This window comes from Setaria viridis, chromosome 4, assembly GCF_005286985.2.
Source record: "Setaria viridis chromosome 4, Setaria_viridis_v4.0, whole genome shotgun sequence".
Classification (NCBI taxonomy): Eukaryota; Viridiplantae; Streptophyta; class Magnoliopsida; order Poales; family Poaceae; genus Setaria; species Setaria viridis.
Genome location: NC_048266.2, coordinates 35,090,862 through 35,105,909, shown reverse-complemented (window position 1 = coordinate 35,105,909; position 15,048 = coordinate 35,090,862). Strand labels below are relative to the sequence as shown.

The following is a 15,048-nucleotide window of genomic DNA, read 5'->3' as shown; positions in this document are numbered from 1 at the left end:
CGAAAAAGATCGGATGGACTAATCCGTCAAATCAATGGCGCCCGTACATTTACATAAGTATGAAATTTGACCTTAAGTCCTTGACATACTAATTCCTATTACAAGAAACATAGCCTGCTTGATTTATTCAAGTTTATGGCCTGGACATACACTCTCGTTCAAATATGACAGATCAAAGGAAACCAGATAATCTTCTCAAATTTTGTGAATTGTGTAGATCAGAATAAGCTCCCCCTCCTCTCCGTGCTAATGACAAGAAGGTGCGAATGAACTGCACGATGGTGCACAAGGGTTGTTCGGATCTGTAGTGAAGGTAAAAATACGCCGCGGACAAAAAAGAGAGAGTGTCAGATAAATCAAGATATTACTATGACATGGTATTGATGCGATTGAAGCAATAGAAACATGGTTCTCTTTAAATAAATCTTTTATTTGCTGCAGCAAATTTTTTGAAATCTCAGATAGTGTTACAGGAGAGCTGGATAAAAGACCAGGGAATTTTACAATATCAATTTTTTTCAATAAAAATTATGAACCAAGCAATAGCTTAGTTTAGATCCTTTGTAGTGGATTTGGGTGCTCGCATTTTCTAATTTGTTCCATGAATTATGTGTTTCGCAAAAAAATTCTAAAAATAATAAATCGTTTTTTCCGTCAAGGTAACACAGGACCAGAGAGAGAGAGAGTACACTTTATGTCCTAAAATATATAGTATCTAAGAATTGAAAATTCGAACTCAAATATAAAATATTCTAGGTCTATTTGGTAGCGGATCATTTAATTCTCCACTAAAATTTCCCTTTCTACCGAGATAATGATACGAAAAGGTATATTTGTATACCTAGGTGTATACAAACTCTAACCACTGCCTTTAATAGTTGCTTGGAGTTAATGGCATACAGTATACTCCCTCCATCTTGGTCCCTTTAGTTCTATCCTAAGACAAACCATCTTATATTTAACCAAATTTATATAAAAATATATCAATGCTTTTGATGTCTAGACAGTTTCATTACATTCTTTATGAAATATATTTTCATAGCATACCTATTTAGTGTTATAAGCATTGATACTCTTCATTGTAAACTTGGTTAAACTTGAAATAGTTTGACTTAGGACAAACCTAAAAGGACACTCCTTGCGGGACGGCGGAGTACCTTTTAAACCAAGTGTCATCCAATCTCAGATAGTGTTACATTCATGGTGGATAAGAGATTAAGGAAGTTACACTGTCAAAATTTTCTATTAGAAAAATGTGAACCAAGATAAAAAGCTCAATTGGTTAGATCCTTTGTAGGGTAATCTACAACTACAAATGGTGACAAGTTTATGGACTATAATGTGCATTTTGAGACAATAGGGATCAAGATGAGAACTCAGAACAAATTTAAAAACTGTCGGTGAAATGTACTCTTTAGAAAATACCTGTTGAACCGCAAGAAGGTGTGCGGACGCCGTAGCCAGCTGCGAAAAGGACCAATAAACTGAGGACAAAAATGAGGAGACGAATCCGGCAAGGGCAGATGTTTGACGGCATTTTTGCTGTTCAGCAGTGTGCTCCGCGAGTTGAAGAGGGCAGAAGTAAGCAACCAAATAAACGCAGCAGTTGGCATGCCAGACTCGGCGTGCTAATATATAGACTACAAAGAGGAGCTTCGGACAAAGTCTGAACTGGGCTTTTACTGGGATGCGAAGGAAGGTGCCTACGGGCATTCAGCCCGCCGTGTCCTTGCACAGTTGCACGGGTCACTTCTGAGTCATTTCCCCTAAAGCAACGCTCGTCACAGCAAAGAACAGTTCAAACTTCAAAGTAACTTCAAAGTAATGCCTCTGGCTGGTCAGCTCGCCGTGTTTTGCACGGGTCACGCACTCACACGATGATACGACCCACGGGCATTTCAAACATGTGCCAGAGAAATAAACACCATTCGCTTCTGAGTTATTTCCAACTATGTCCGTCAGATTGTCACTGACTCACTTTGTAAGGACGGTTCAAAGTGACGCGAGGTCCGCGTGACTATGAATGACTTTGAATTTTGGGATCCCTTGAATTTTTTTACGGCCGGCATCAAGGCAATAGCGGTTGAGAGAGAGAGAGGGAACACCCCGCTAGGAGGCGCTCCTCCTCGCCGGTGACCACCATGGTCCTGGCGACCACCATAACCGGCAAGGGCCACTCCGGCCTTGTCGGACAATCCACCGCTCCCTCCTCCTTCTGTCCCTCAAGGTGCTCTCTGCGGTCTAATCTCAAGTAAGGTCCGATGGCCTCCCTCCACTTTGTGCAGAGCCATGGGATTGCCTTCACGGCCAAAGTCCGCGATTTACTAAACTCTCAAGTCACACCCTCGTCGACGCGAGCGCCTGGTTTCTCTATGCTTGCTGCTTTTAGCAGGAATACCTTCAGGCTGGACTCAAGTTCAGTCGCATCTTGCCTTCAAAATGTCTTGGGTGCTGCTGCATCTGGTTTTCGGGTTTCACAAATCTCTCAACAAGTCTTCAAGTTTGTTATTGCTTCAAAACATGTGGGTTTCTTGTGTGAGGACCTCAGGGATTTTACTTGTGATGCGTTCAACCTGGGTTTCTTCTTCTCTAACGCTTCAGGACTTTCCAAGGCCTCTCTATTTTCTCGGAAACTCTCTGGACCTGCTTATCACTGGGAGCTTCCTCGTCCCAGACATGGAAAAGCAGTATCACATATCAAAAGCTCTCTTTTGGATCATCCTCTGAGCTTCAAGGTTTCAAATTTTCAGGAGAAATCCAAAAAGTCTTATGGTATCTACTCTTCTCGGAGTGGTTATCATTCAGATAAGCCCCGATCTTTTACTGATGTGGTTAGAACTAGCTCTGGATCACCACAACGACTGACAGGGGCCAACACCGTCCCAATAGGACAAAATTTGGCTTTTACCAATAATCATCAGTTTGTTGGCATTCTGGGTTCTTCTTCTTCCTCTCCACAGAGCAGGAGATCGGTTTTTGATCGGATTTCTTTCAAATCTGCTTCACAACAGACGGGATCTTTGGCCAGCAAGAATTTGATTTCTAGTGGACCCTCTCTCGAGAAGATCAATGACCAGAATAAACGCATGAGCAGGAGCTTCTTATGTTCCCGATGTCTGTCATCAAGTCACAAGAGATCTGCTTACAGAAACAGGATATCCTGCTGGCACTGTAGACGGGCGGGACACACGCTTAATGACTGCAAGCCTTTTCACAGTCTCCAAGCTTTCATCATGCGCTGCGGCTCTACTTTCGGCTGTGTTTTTTCCCCAGGCATCAAGACTTCGGACTGGCCTCTAGATTGCTACTCCACATGGTTCAAGGCCGGCCCACCTGATGGAAGTAATACAGGTACAAGCGGCCCAAGGATTTTCTCCAATCTCGAGGATCTGGCTCTATCCCTTCATGGCAGGGTAACCAGAAGCGCAACCAGCAACCCAACCGTCGGGCTGCCTGCCTCTTCGTCTCCGCCCTTCTTCCCCCTTTTGCAACAGTATTTTCCACCGGACAAGAACTCCCCGCACTGCCGATCACCCAAAATCAACCAAGCCCAAACAATTGCCTTCCTCAACATCGACCCCCAGCCCCTCATGCTCGCCGGCTTTCACCGAGTGATGGTCCAAGGACGGCAGCAATTCACAAGGGTGGTCGTTCCAAGAGCGCTACCAAGAAATGAAGACCTGGCAATCGTCACATTAGGGAATCTTCCCCCTGGTGAGATCCCTTTTGGTCCCTTGAGGAATGCGGTCTTCAACTTCCTAGTCCACGATTTGGGTCTTGAAGTTAGAGAAGTACAAAGATGCCCGTTTGGTAGAGGTGAAGCTTTTGTTAGAATGGGTAGACCCTCGGACAGAGATGCTCTCATTGCTAGAAGCCCTCTTTTCCATAATGGTCTTAGCTTCACCTTTGTACAACACAACCGTGCACCCAATGCCCGTCGGGTCAACTTCAACAGAGAATGTTGGCTTATGCTTATTGGTTTTCCTATTGACAGCCGCTCCTCTCATGAAATCGAGGATTCCATCAGATCTTTTGGCAGGATGATTCTTTGGCAGAAAGATGATGTTCTGACTAGGGTCATTTTGAAAGCAAGGGTCACGGATCTTGTGGATATCCCACATTATCTCATTCTGTCAGAAGGGGATGATTTTGAGGGAGTTTCATATACTGTCCAGTGTGAAATTTTACAACAGAACATGCTGGGGGCCCAATTGCAGGATGAGGACATACCACCAGGAGGGCCAGATGGGGAATTCATCTTCCCAGGTTTTCAGTTAAATGATCAGCTGCAACAGGATCAACCCCATCAACACAATATGGACCTTGATGGTCAGGGGGGCCAGCTCCCTGATTTGAATGGTAACCCGGCTCAGGATAACATTGCTAATGAACAAGAGGAGGAAGAGGAGGGAATGAATGAGGAAGACTTCCTGGACATGCTTATTGAGGAGGCCCAGGCACTCCATGAGGAAGAAGAGGAACCCCAGGTCATTTTGGACCTAGACCTTAATTTATCGCCACCCCCACGTTCCTCGAGCTCTTCTGAACTGGACAATGACCCACTTCCAATAATTGTTTACACGGAGGGGATTCCTCAGGCTATTGCTTTTAATCAAGAGGATCAACATCCTGAGCAGGTACCGGTCCCCCCAATGGGTCAGCATATGGATATTCATGCACAACAGGCTGCCTTGCAGGATGGACCCTTGATCCACCCTAAGATTGTTCTTGGGCTGCCTGCCAATAATCAGGAGGCTCAGATTGTGGCTGCCAACCAGATACCAAATGACCAGCCTATGGGGCATATCAATGTTAATCTCGCGCTATTGCTAGATATCCAGTGGCATAGGGACCCAATGTTTGCTCAAAAGTCTAACAAATATGTGGTTCTCCCGGAGACACTTTTCTCCCCTTCGGAGTCAAACCCAAAGACATCTGGTGCTCCTCAGAATCCCAACATTTTCAGACTTTGGGCCCAGCACTTCTCTCCAGCAGGCTGCCCTGAACAAGTAACATACATTCCATCTGATTGGGCCTCCTTCTTCATCAATATGCTGCTCTCACCTCAGCACTTTGACTGGGCCAAAAAATTTCTTGCCTCTGCTGCTTGGAACTTCATGCTCAACTGTGCGGACAACCCGTCGATGATGGCCTTTAGCATTCCCCCAGTTTGTCCCAGAACCAGCCCCTTACCTTGCATCAGTCAAGAGGAAGAGGGTGGCATCTCTTCAACTTCCTCTGCTGAAAAGGTTACCAAGACACCCACTCTAAAGAAAGCAAGGGCAAGACTTGGTAGTACGGTGGCTCCGGAGTGTGAATCCAGTGTTAGGCGGAGTAGCAGAATCAAGGCACGAAATGAAGGCTTTCGTGCTGCTACCTGTCAAGACAGCTGTTGCTTGGCCTGCCACTCAAAAGCCCCCACCCTATCTTCAGCACACATTCAGGGGTTGGGAGAAAAGGTATGCAGCATTGATTCTTCAAAAATCTCCTCTGCTAGTTTGTCAGCAAAGACCAACTCCATGAAGGCGATAGGTATCAAAGGAAATTCATCTTCCCAGGAGACGCCGAAGAAGACCATGAAGACCAAGCCCCAAGGACCGAACTCCGGAAGCTGAATAATTCCAGGATGCTGATTCTAGTCCTTGTCTATCGACAAAGCTGTCTTGTTGCAAGTTTTCTTTATGGCAGTCACAAACTATATTTTGTTATTGACTAGGTGGATCTTTTGCTGGAACTTTGGTATCTTTTTAAGGAATTCTCTTTTGTTGTCTCAATTCTTGGGCTTAGCTTATCGGTTGTCTTGGATATGCTCTTTACGGTTTTCGAAGGGCTTTTCGGTCTGGTTCTCTATCCCCTATGGAATAAGGGGATCTTGGAAACGAAGTCTTTTCTTTATTGATTATGAGTCGTAAACGTATTTGGAACATCCTATCCTGGAATGTGAGGGGAATTAATTCCTCGGTCAGATGGAATGCGGTAAGAAGTAAAATAGTGGAATCCAATGCGGATATCATATGTTTGCAAGAAACCAAAAGGGAAATATTCACAGACACATACCTCAGAAACTTCTGTCCCCCTGCCTTCACCCTTTTTGATTTCATCCCGTCTATCGGAAATTCAGGAGGAGCCATTATGATATGGAATGCTAATAAGTTTCAGGGACAGCCCATTTTCCAAAATAGATTTGCACACTCTGTGGAGCTACAGTGTAAGATGTCAGGGAAACATGGATCCTAACCAACATTTATGCCCCATGCACCCCAGAAGGTAAAATAGAATTCCTGGATTGGTTCAAGCGAATTAGGATGCCGGATGATGAAAAATGGCTAGTTGTAGGGGATTTTAACCTGATAAGACGACCATCAGATAGGAACAGACCTGGAGGTCATCCCCAAGAAATGGTGTTGTTTAATGAAGCAATCAGCAGGTTAGGATTAACAGAGATTCAACTCAAAGGAGGAAAATACACTTGGACAAATAAACAGAACAACCCGCTCCTAGAGAGGTTGGATTGGTTTTTCTCATCTCCTGCCTGGATTTCAGTCTATCCAAACACATGGGCAACAACTCTGTCAAGAGACTCTTCTGATCACAATCCATGTATCATCTCCATATCAAATCTAATGCCTTCTTCTCAAGTATTCAGATTTGAAAATTATTGGATGCATCATGAACAATTCAATGACATTCTGCATAATGTCTGGACTTCTCCAGTTTCCTCCACTGATAGAGCTAAAATCATTGGTGCAAAATTCAAAAACTTGAGAAGAGAACTCAGAATCTGGAAAGCAGGGTTACCAAGTCTGGCAAAAACTATCCAAAGCACAAAGGAGGTCATCCTTTTCCTAGATATTCTGGAAGAATCTAGAGATCTATCACTGCAAGAATGGAATTTAAGAGATATTATCATTGATCATCTCAAAAACCTTTTACAGCAACAGAAAACCTACTGGCAGCAAAGGAGTTCTATCAACTGAGCTAAAATGGGAGATGAGAGTACAAGGTTCTTTCATGCAAAGGCTTCCATAAGAAACAAGATTAACCACATTTCGACGCTGCAAGATCAGAATGGACAGAATGTCAAAAGTCATGAAGATAAGGCAAACCTCATTTGGGCGGACTACAAAAATAGAATGGGCAGGTCAGACTTTCATCACATGTATATCAATCTAAGCGCTATTCTATCTCCATCAGAGGGTCTACAGGATTTGGAGGAGCCATTCTCCAAAGAAGAAATTGATGGTATCATCAAAGATCTACCTACAAATAAATCTCCAGGTCCTGATGGTTTTAATGGAGAATTCCTTAAAAGATGCTGGCATGAGTTAGCTGAAGATTTTTATGCCTTATGTGAAGGTTTCCATAATGGGGAAGTATGTGTGCGCAGCATCAACTCTTCTTTCATTACTCTCATCCCAAAAAAAGCTGGCCCTTTGCACGTGAGCGATTACAGGCCAATCTCCCTTCTAAACTCATCAATAAAGCTCATTACAAAAACTATAGCGTTGAGACTACAAAAGGTCATCCCTAAACTCATACATCAGAACCAATATGGATTTATCAAATCCAGGACCATTCAGGACTGCTTGGCTTGGGCTCTAGAATTTCTGCATTGTTGCAAAACTTCAAAGAAGGACCTCATCATACTCAAATTGGATTTTGAAAAGGCTTTTGATCATATTGAGCATAAGGCAATCTTAGAGATCCTAATACATAAAGGCTTTAGGGAGAAATGGATAGGATGGATTAAGATCATTCTTGGATCAGGCACGTCGTCAGTGCTTCTGAATGGTGTTCCAGGTAAAACTTTTCATTGCAAAAGAGGGGTCCGGCAGGGGGACCTACTATCACCTCTTCTTTTTGTGCTTGCTGCTGACTTGCTCCAATCCATAATTAACAAGTCTAAGGATGAAGGACACCTTTCCCTCCCAATTGTTCAGTATGCAGATGACACTTTACTTTTCATGGAAGCAGACCAGAACCAGCTAATACACCTAAAGAGCCTTCTGGATACATTTGCAGAGTCTACTGGATTAAAAGTTAATTACAACAAATCTATGATGGTCCCCATAAACACTCAGCAGGACAAGCTTGACCTCTTGGCTGGTATTCTAAACTGTCAAACAGGTGCATTCCCTTTCACCTATCTAGGATTACCTCTGGGGTTACGTAAACCTAACATGCAAGACTTCCTCCCTTTGATCAAGAGAATAGAAGGAAAATTAGGCGGAATCTCATCTATGCTCTCACAAGGAGGAAAGTTACAATTGGTAAATTCAGTGTTAACCTCATCAGCTATGTTTCAGATGGCCACATTGAAACTACCCAAAGGGGTAATCCACCAGATTGATAAATTCAGAAAACATTGCCTCTGGAGAGGCTTAGATTTAACATCTGCCAAACCATCCAAAGCAGCTTGGCCTTTAGTATGCTTGCCCAAAAGTCAAGGGGGATTGGGGGTGCTCAACATAAATACACAGAATGAGGCTCTTTTATTAAAGTTCTTACACAAATTTTTCTCCAAGGTTGATCTGCCTTGGGTACACTTGATATGGGATAAGTTGTACAGCAATGGTACCCTTCCGGGTGTCCAGAACAAGGGTTCCTTCTGGTGGAAGGATATCGTCAAGTTGTTACATAAATACAAAGGAATTGCATCTGCTCAGATTGCGGATGGAAGCACTGTTCTGCTATGGCAAGACTCATGGAATGATCACTTCCTGCCATCTGAGCTCTCCCACCTCTTTTCTTTCGCCCGGAACAAAAACATCACGTATTACAAAGCGGTAAACACGGCAGATCTCAATTTGTTGTTCCATTTGCCTTTATCCACAGAAGTCCATTCGGAACTCCTTATGCTCCAGGAGTTAACGCATAATATAGTCTCTCAGAATGATATTGATCTTTGGACTTATATTTGGGGATCCTCAACCTTCTCGGTCAGTAAAGCATACAAGGCTTTAACAGGACAAAGGGAAACACACCCAATCCATCGCTGGCTATGGAAATCGAAATGTCAGAAAAAGCACAAAGTATTCTTCTGGCTTCTGATAATAGACAAACTAAACACAAAAGATGTTCTACAGAGAAGGGGGATGCATCTGGAATCCAACGTCTGTGAAATGTGCATCCGCCAAAAAAGGGAGACGGCCACACATCTCTTCCTAAGATGCAATTTTGCAAAAGCTTGTTGGAATTCGATTGGGATTTCCTTTATATCCACAAGATCGTCAGTTCATATCTTCAATCAGATTAGAAGACATCTGAACGCCTCCTTCTTCATGGAAATCATCATCCTCATGTCTTGGAGTATCTGGACTACAAGGAATGACTGGACATTTAACAATGTGGATCCGTCGATTTCAGGAACTCGATACAAATTTCTATCTGAATTTTCGTTGGTAGCCTCGCACAGGATGAACTCTGTTTTAGGCCAGGAATGTTTAGATTGGATTCGCTCCCTCTAATTTTCCTCCTTGTTGTTTGTTTATTTTATTTCCCTTGTATCTTTTTTGGTGTTGTTCGCCTTGTAACCTTTTCAGACCTTCTTTTTAATATATTTCAGTAGGGCTAGCCCCTCCTGTTTCATTCAAAAAAAAAGGCAATAGCGGTTAATTACTAGTCAAAGTATGATAGCTCTTGTCACTGGTTCTTCAATTGCACAATCAATTTAGTTCAAAAGAGTTGCACAATTGTTTCATCCAATACTAGAAAAACGATCATTCATCCAACTTGTTAGCACTAGTCGGATTTGAATCTGGTACTAATGGTAATATTAGTATGGGATCCAAATTTGAGGTCCCGGAAACATTTTACTCTTTTATTATCGGGTCATAACATCGTCCGGTAGCCACAGAGACTCATAACATGACCCAGAACTAAAAGGTACCCTTTAGTACCGGGTGATGTTATGACCCGGTACTAAAAGGTCCTCCACGGTTATTTCAAAAAGAAAGCATCTCTTTGTCCATCACATGTGTAGGTGGTAAAAAAAGGCTCGCGCGAGGCTTGAGGTCCTGAGTTCAAATCCCATACGCACGCACCTAAAGGCCCCACATTTAGTGCTGACGTAGCCGTACCGGTTTTCCAAATCGCAACTGGTACTGAAGGGGTCTATAATCGTACTAAAAGTCACTTTTCCGGTAGTACGATTGTTTTCTTTTGTTTGCTTGTTAGCTGTTTGGACTCAGGCAATTCATGCATGCTTTAGAAAAGCATTCCATTCACGTCGTTCTGGCTATCTTGACACGTTGGGCATGACGGACAGCAACGAGCAAGCAAGGCGGCACTATATTTTTCTACACCAGCTGTTCTTGAATTTCTCTGAAGACATCAACATGAACAATTAATTACTGTTTCATATTCTTAACTTGCTATTGCTAAGATGGCTCACCGATCCAACACTCCAACTGTCCTGTTTGATATTAATCTGTCTACATCACCTTATTTTTTTTTATCTCATCATACATATACTGCTAAGCCTCATATGCGAATAACAATAAGCAAAAGTCCAGGTGTCCATGTAGTTACCAGTGAACAGCAGACAGAGTTGTTTCCAGTTGTCGATGGCATCATGTGGGAGCCCTGCCAACCAGTTGCGGTAGTCTTTGGTGAGCATGATGGGTAAGTAGTTATCCATCACGTCGTTGTTACCCCCTGCCTCTTTGATAGCAATGGGGTATATCTTGATCCATTGGGCGGGGTCAGACTTCCCGTCGTATTTATCGACGTCGGAAAGCTTGAAACCGCACGACCATGTAACTTGGCAAAGTCTCTTGGTGAGGGAGAGGAATCCATCGTATGACGGAGCCCTTCCCCAACCTTTACGGGAATAGCGGATTGATCTTTCTCTGGAGGTGTAGCCATCGCTTGCGGAGTCTGAGTAGTCCGAGTAGTCGGATTCCTCATAGCCACTCTCCGACTCAGGTTCAGGCGTATTGCCATGACGTTCGCCCTGCCAGGGAGGTTCGTGCTCTCGGTCATACTCCTTCCTGTGCCAGATCTCATCATCCTCTCAATGGGAGACGCGGCGGTTGATCATGTGCCTCGCGTCGTGTCCTCGTTTGATCCAATCGCGGACGTCTTTGTCTCGCTGTGAGCTAGAGTGTTGCATCTTGGAAGATCCACCCCGCTTCTATCGAACCAGCAGATACGGGTCCGTGCGGTTGATCAGGGTTGCAGTGGTTTGGACCATCGCTTGCGCTCAAGCCAATCCTGAAGTGTTGGAAAGAACTTTGGTGATTTCTTCATTGGCGGCGACAAGGTTCTCCTTGGAGTCATGTAAAACTTATGACCACTGTACTCCATGGTGAACTCCTGCTCAATGTTACGACAGTGAAGGGTGCAATGCCTGCTACCTTGCGACCTCCTTGAGAGACTAAGTTGAGATGTACTTTGGTATATTTGTGATGAGTGATTGACTAGATGATTTGAGGCTTTATCGGTTGAGTTCATATTTCATATGTGCATGATTATGCTAATGGCTAACCGGATGTGTTGTGTTGTGTGTTTTGTGTTGTGGTGTTTGTGTAAGGCATATGTTGTGTGTTGTATCTCTTGGCTTGTGATGTGTAGGTATAGGATGCGACATGGCGGTCCATCACATGAGGTGAAGGTCAAGTGAAAGGTTCATGCCAATGTACTAGGGCTGTGAATGGTGGACATGAGTAGGCTTGGACTTAGAGACCCGAGGAGTCCGAGAGGAGTCGTGGGTGATCCACATGGTGCACGGAAGAGCAAGAGTACACTGACGGTGATGGAGACGGCGTCGGTCGAGTCAAGCGGGATGGAGGCGAGTTGAGTAGGCAGCCCGGGAGCGGGAGCGAAAGACTTGGAGGTGTCAAACGCTTGGCGGAGGCCGGACACGCGTCGACATTGGTGAGTCACGTCTTGCGGGGCATGCAAGAGGGTTTGACCGGTTTGGCCTCAAAATCGGGGATGAGTCACGCCTGCGGGGTGCGCAGGAGGGTTTGACCAATTTGGCCTCAAAATCGGGGGACGACTTCGGTGCGGCTGGACGACGTCAAGTCGGAGGATGCATGGCACCATCGCGAAGCTTGCGTCGAGGCAAAGCGAAGTTGTGAAGGCGCCAGGTCCGTCCGATGTATGAGGAAAAAGTTGGATGATTTTACCCCTGGAGGGTATTTGAGTTGTGTACTTCATGTAAGGATATTCTGGACATTTTCGGGATGCCTATATATATGAAAGATGGCTAGTTGGGGTAGCCATCCCTTTGGTTGATTTGGTGGGGGTTTTCTCATTTTGTTTGTGAGAGCCTTTGGTAGAGGGAGAGAGGAGGGATCTTTGTGTTGATCTTGTTGCCAACCTAGCTTGGATTGTGCTTAGCAGTGGCTTGTAACCGGACATGGTGAAGTAATCCAAGAATCAATTTCGTGCTCAATTGCTTCTCCTTCTCAAGATCTGAAATTTATCTTTTTTCCTATTTTCGGAGAATTTTTTGTTAAATTTTTGGATCTCACGATTGGCAGAGTTTTGGGGTGTTTTTCTTGGGCCAAATCGACGCTAGGATATGTGCAAGAACATCTAGGATGATTCTCTAGCAAATCCATGCACGAGCACCTTGGATTTTGAGATTTTCCGAAATCACCTTCTTGTGCCCTTCTCCAAATTCATGAAATCTTGTGAGGAATTCGTAAGCTTTCTAACTTGAAACTTTTGGAACACCTTTGGAATGTTATTGTGAGGATATGGTTCAAATTTCGCGATTTTTGGAAGTCATTTGATGAAGTTTTGGATTTTTCCACCCTCCTCATGAAGGCTGATTTTTGGAATTCCAGAATATTCCTAAAATTTCCGGAGCTCCGGAAGTTTTCGAAGGTTTTTTCAAAAATTTGCGAAAGTTCAGAATTTTCCGAATGGTTTTCTGAAATTTTCTAAACTTAGGTGTTGGTTTTCAAATTTCTTCTTCCGACACTTGGTTGGGCTCCTTCTTGCTTCCGCTGGTATCAAATTGGGTTCCTAGCATCATTCCTAGGTCCATTAGCTCGTGCATAGCTAAGTGGACTTGATTTTGCTAGAAGAGAGGTTTTGGGGTTAGGTTTGGGACTTTTGCCGAAGTTCTTTGAGAAAATTTGAATCGGCTCCTATTCACCCCCCCCCCTCTGATTGCCTTTCCAGTCCTTCAATTGGTATCAGAGCTTGGTTAAGGATCACACAATCTTAATCGGCTTTGTGATCCACAGGGCGACAAGGTAAAGAGCGCTTTTGCTTGCGCATTTGGTTTTCGCGATTTGAGCTTGTTTTTTTGCTAATCCTAACCGGTTCTTTGAGCTATGGCACCAAGCTCTTGTTCTGTTGGTTCTTTGTCCCTAGGTGGTGTGGTCACATCCAAGGACGACCACAAGTGGAGAAAGAAGCGGGATGAGCTAAACAAGGATGATGAAGCGATGGCATTGATGCGTCTTTTGATGAATGAGATGCCTCGAGAAGATGATCTCCGATGCAAGCTTCACAAGATGAGTAGACATAAACTCTCCCAAGGTATAATTGGTTTGTTTACTCGCCTTTGTGCTTATGGTGAGACGATCGCTGAGCTTAAGAAAAATTTGGACATATCTAGACTTGATAATGTGAATGCTTCAACTTCATGAAAGTCTAGCTTACCTCTACCATTCAAATCTTGTGATGTTTTGCACATTAAAAATAAGAAACTAAAAAGAGATGTTTATCTTGGTTACAAGCAACCTGAATCTCGTAGAAGATTACTTGATGAGCTCTCAATTGATGAGCTCTCAATTGATTATGTTGAAATCTAATGGCTCTCTACCATGTAATTCATGTGTTGCTTTAAATAATGATCTTGATAAATCTAGAAATGAAATCTCTTTGTTGAAGTCGAATGCTTCCTTACCATGTGTTTCATGTGAGTCTTTGCCTGCTGAAATTAATGAATTAAAATTGACTCACACCACATGTGTTGAACAACTTGAGCATGGTAGGGCTAAAATTTGTGAAATAAAGTCTATGCCCTGTAGCATGTGCTCTTTGATTCTTGATGATGATGCTTGCCTTACTTCTTGTGATAATCATGATGCTTTACTTGATGTGAATGATGATGTTTCTTCATGCGGTCTTATTTGCACATCATGCATTGAATTGGAAAGTGAAGTTTTGGCTTTGAAGCAAATGCACGATGATATGAGCGCCCAGTTCGTTGAGCACAATGAGATGAGTGCTAACCTTGAGAAAGAAAATGAACTCTTGCACTGAAAAGGAGATCGATAATTTAAGAAATACTCCATGTGGTACTTGTGATCGCCTCAAACATGAAAATGAGGTTTTGACCACAAGATGCAAGAGTCTTTGTGCTAAGTCTTTTGGTTCTCGCAATTCTTGTCACTCCGATGTTGGTATTTCCAAAATTGCTTCTTCTCAACCAGAGTTGGTTTCTTCTATTGAGCTTGAGTCTTTGGACAATAATACTTGTGCTAGTGCTTTGGATAGCTCTTTTATAACTACTCCTAAGCTTGTTTCTTCTTCCGGTAGTGCCCAAGACAATTCAAGTGGCAAGGGTGCTTCTCATGACATGAACACTTGTGAGCCTAGTAAGAAGCCACATTTCATTGATGGGTTTTATGACTCCTTTTCTAGTGAGCTAGGCCATGCTCATGCACATGCTTCTAGTTCTTCTTATGTTGGTCTGCGACATGGTTCTCATGGTACTTGTGTTGGTTCTTCTCTTAAGACCTCGGGGGATCATTGCCTTTTTGCTAATGGTATCACTCGTTCTTCTTCTCGAGTTGCTTCTTTGAGGTATGGTTCCAAGGGTGTTTCAAAACCTTCTCATTTGAACCGGCATTTGCATCATACTAACCCACATGATAAGTTGAGTGCATCTTTTACCCATGTGACTAAGTTTTGGATTCCCAAGTATATGCTTGCTAACCTTTTGGGATCCAAGACTCGATCTTCTTTGTCCCCTCATGTGTAGGTACGGCGATGTGGGTGGAGAACATGAGCTCGAAGGGACTTGATCTTTTGCTTGAGGTGATCAAGACTTGATGGTTCTCCACACCATTTGGATGGCCC

General features: G+C 43.6%; 1 long non-coding RNA gene across 1 annotated transcript; it reads right to left on the bottom strand.

Annotated features, from left to right (window-relative positions):
* Positions 1-1,760, bottom strand: LOC117853115 (uncharacterized). The gene is made up of 2 exons (XR_004640017.2): positions 1,426-1,760; positions 1-302 (listed from the first exon to the last, which is right to left on the bottom strand). It is a non-coding gene; the product is annotated as an uncharacterized lncRNA (long non-coding RNA).
* Positions 1,761-15,048: the final 13,288 nt, after the last annotated feature.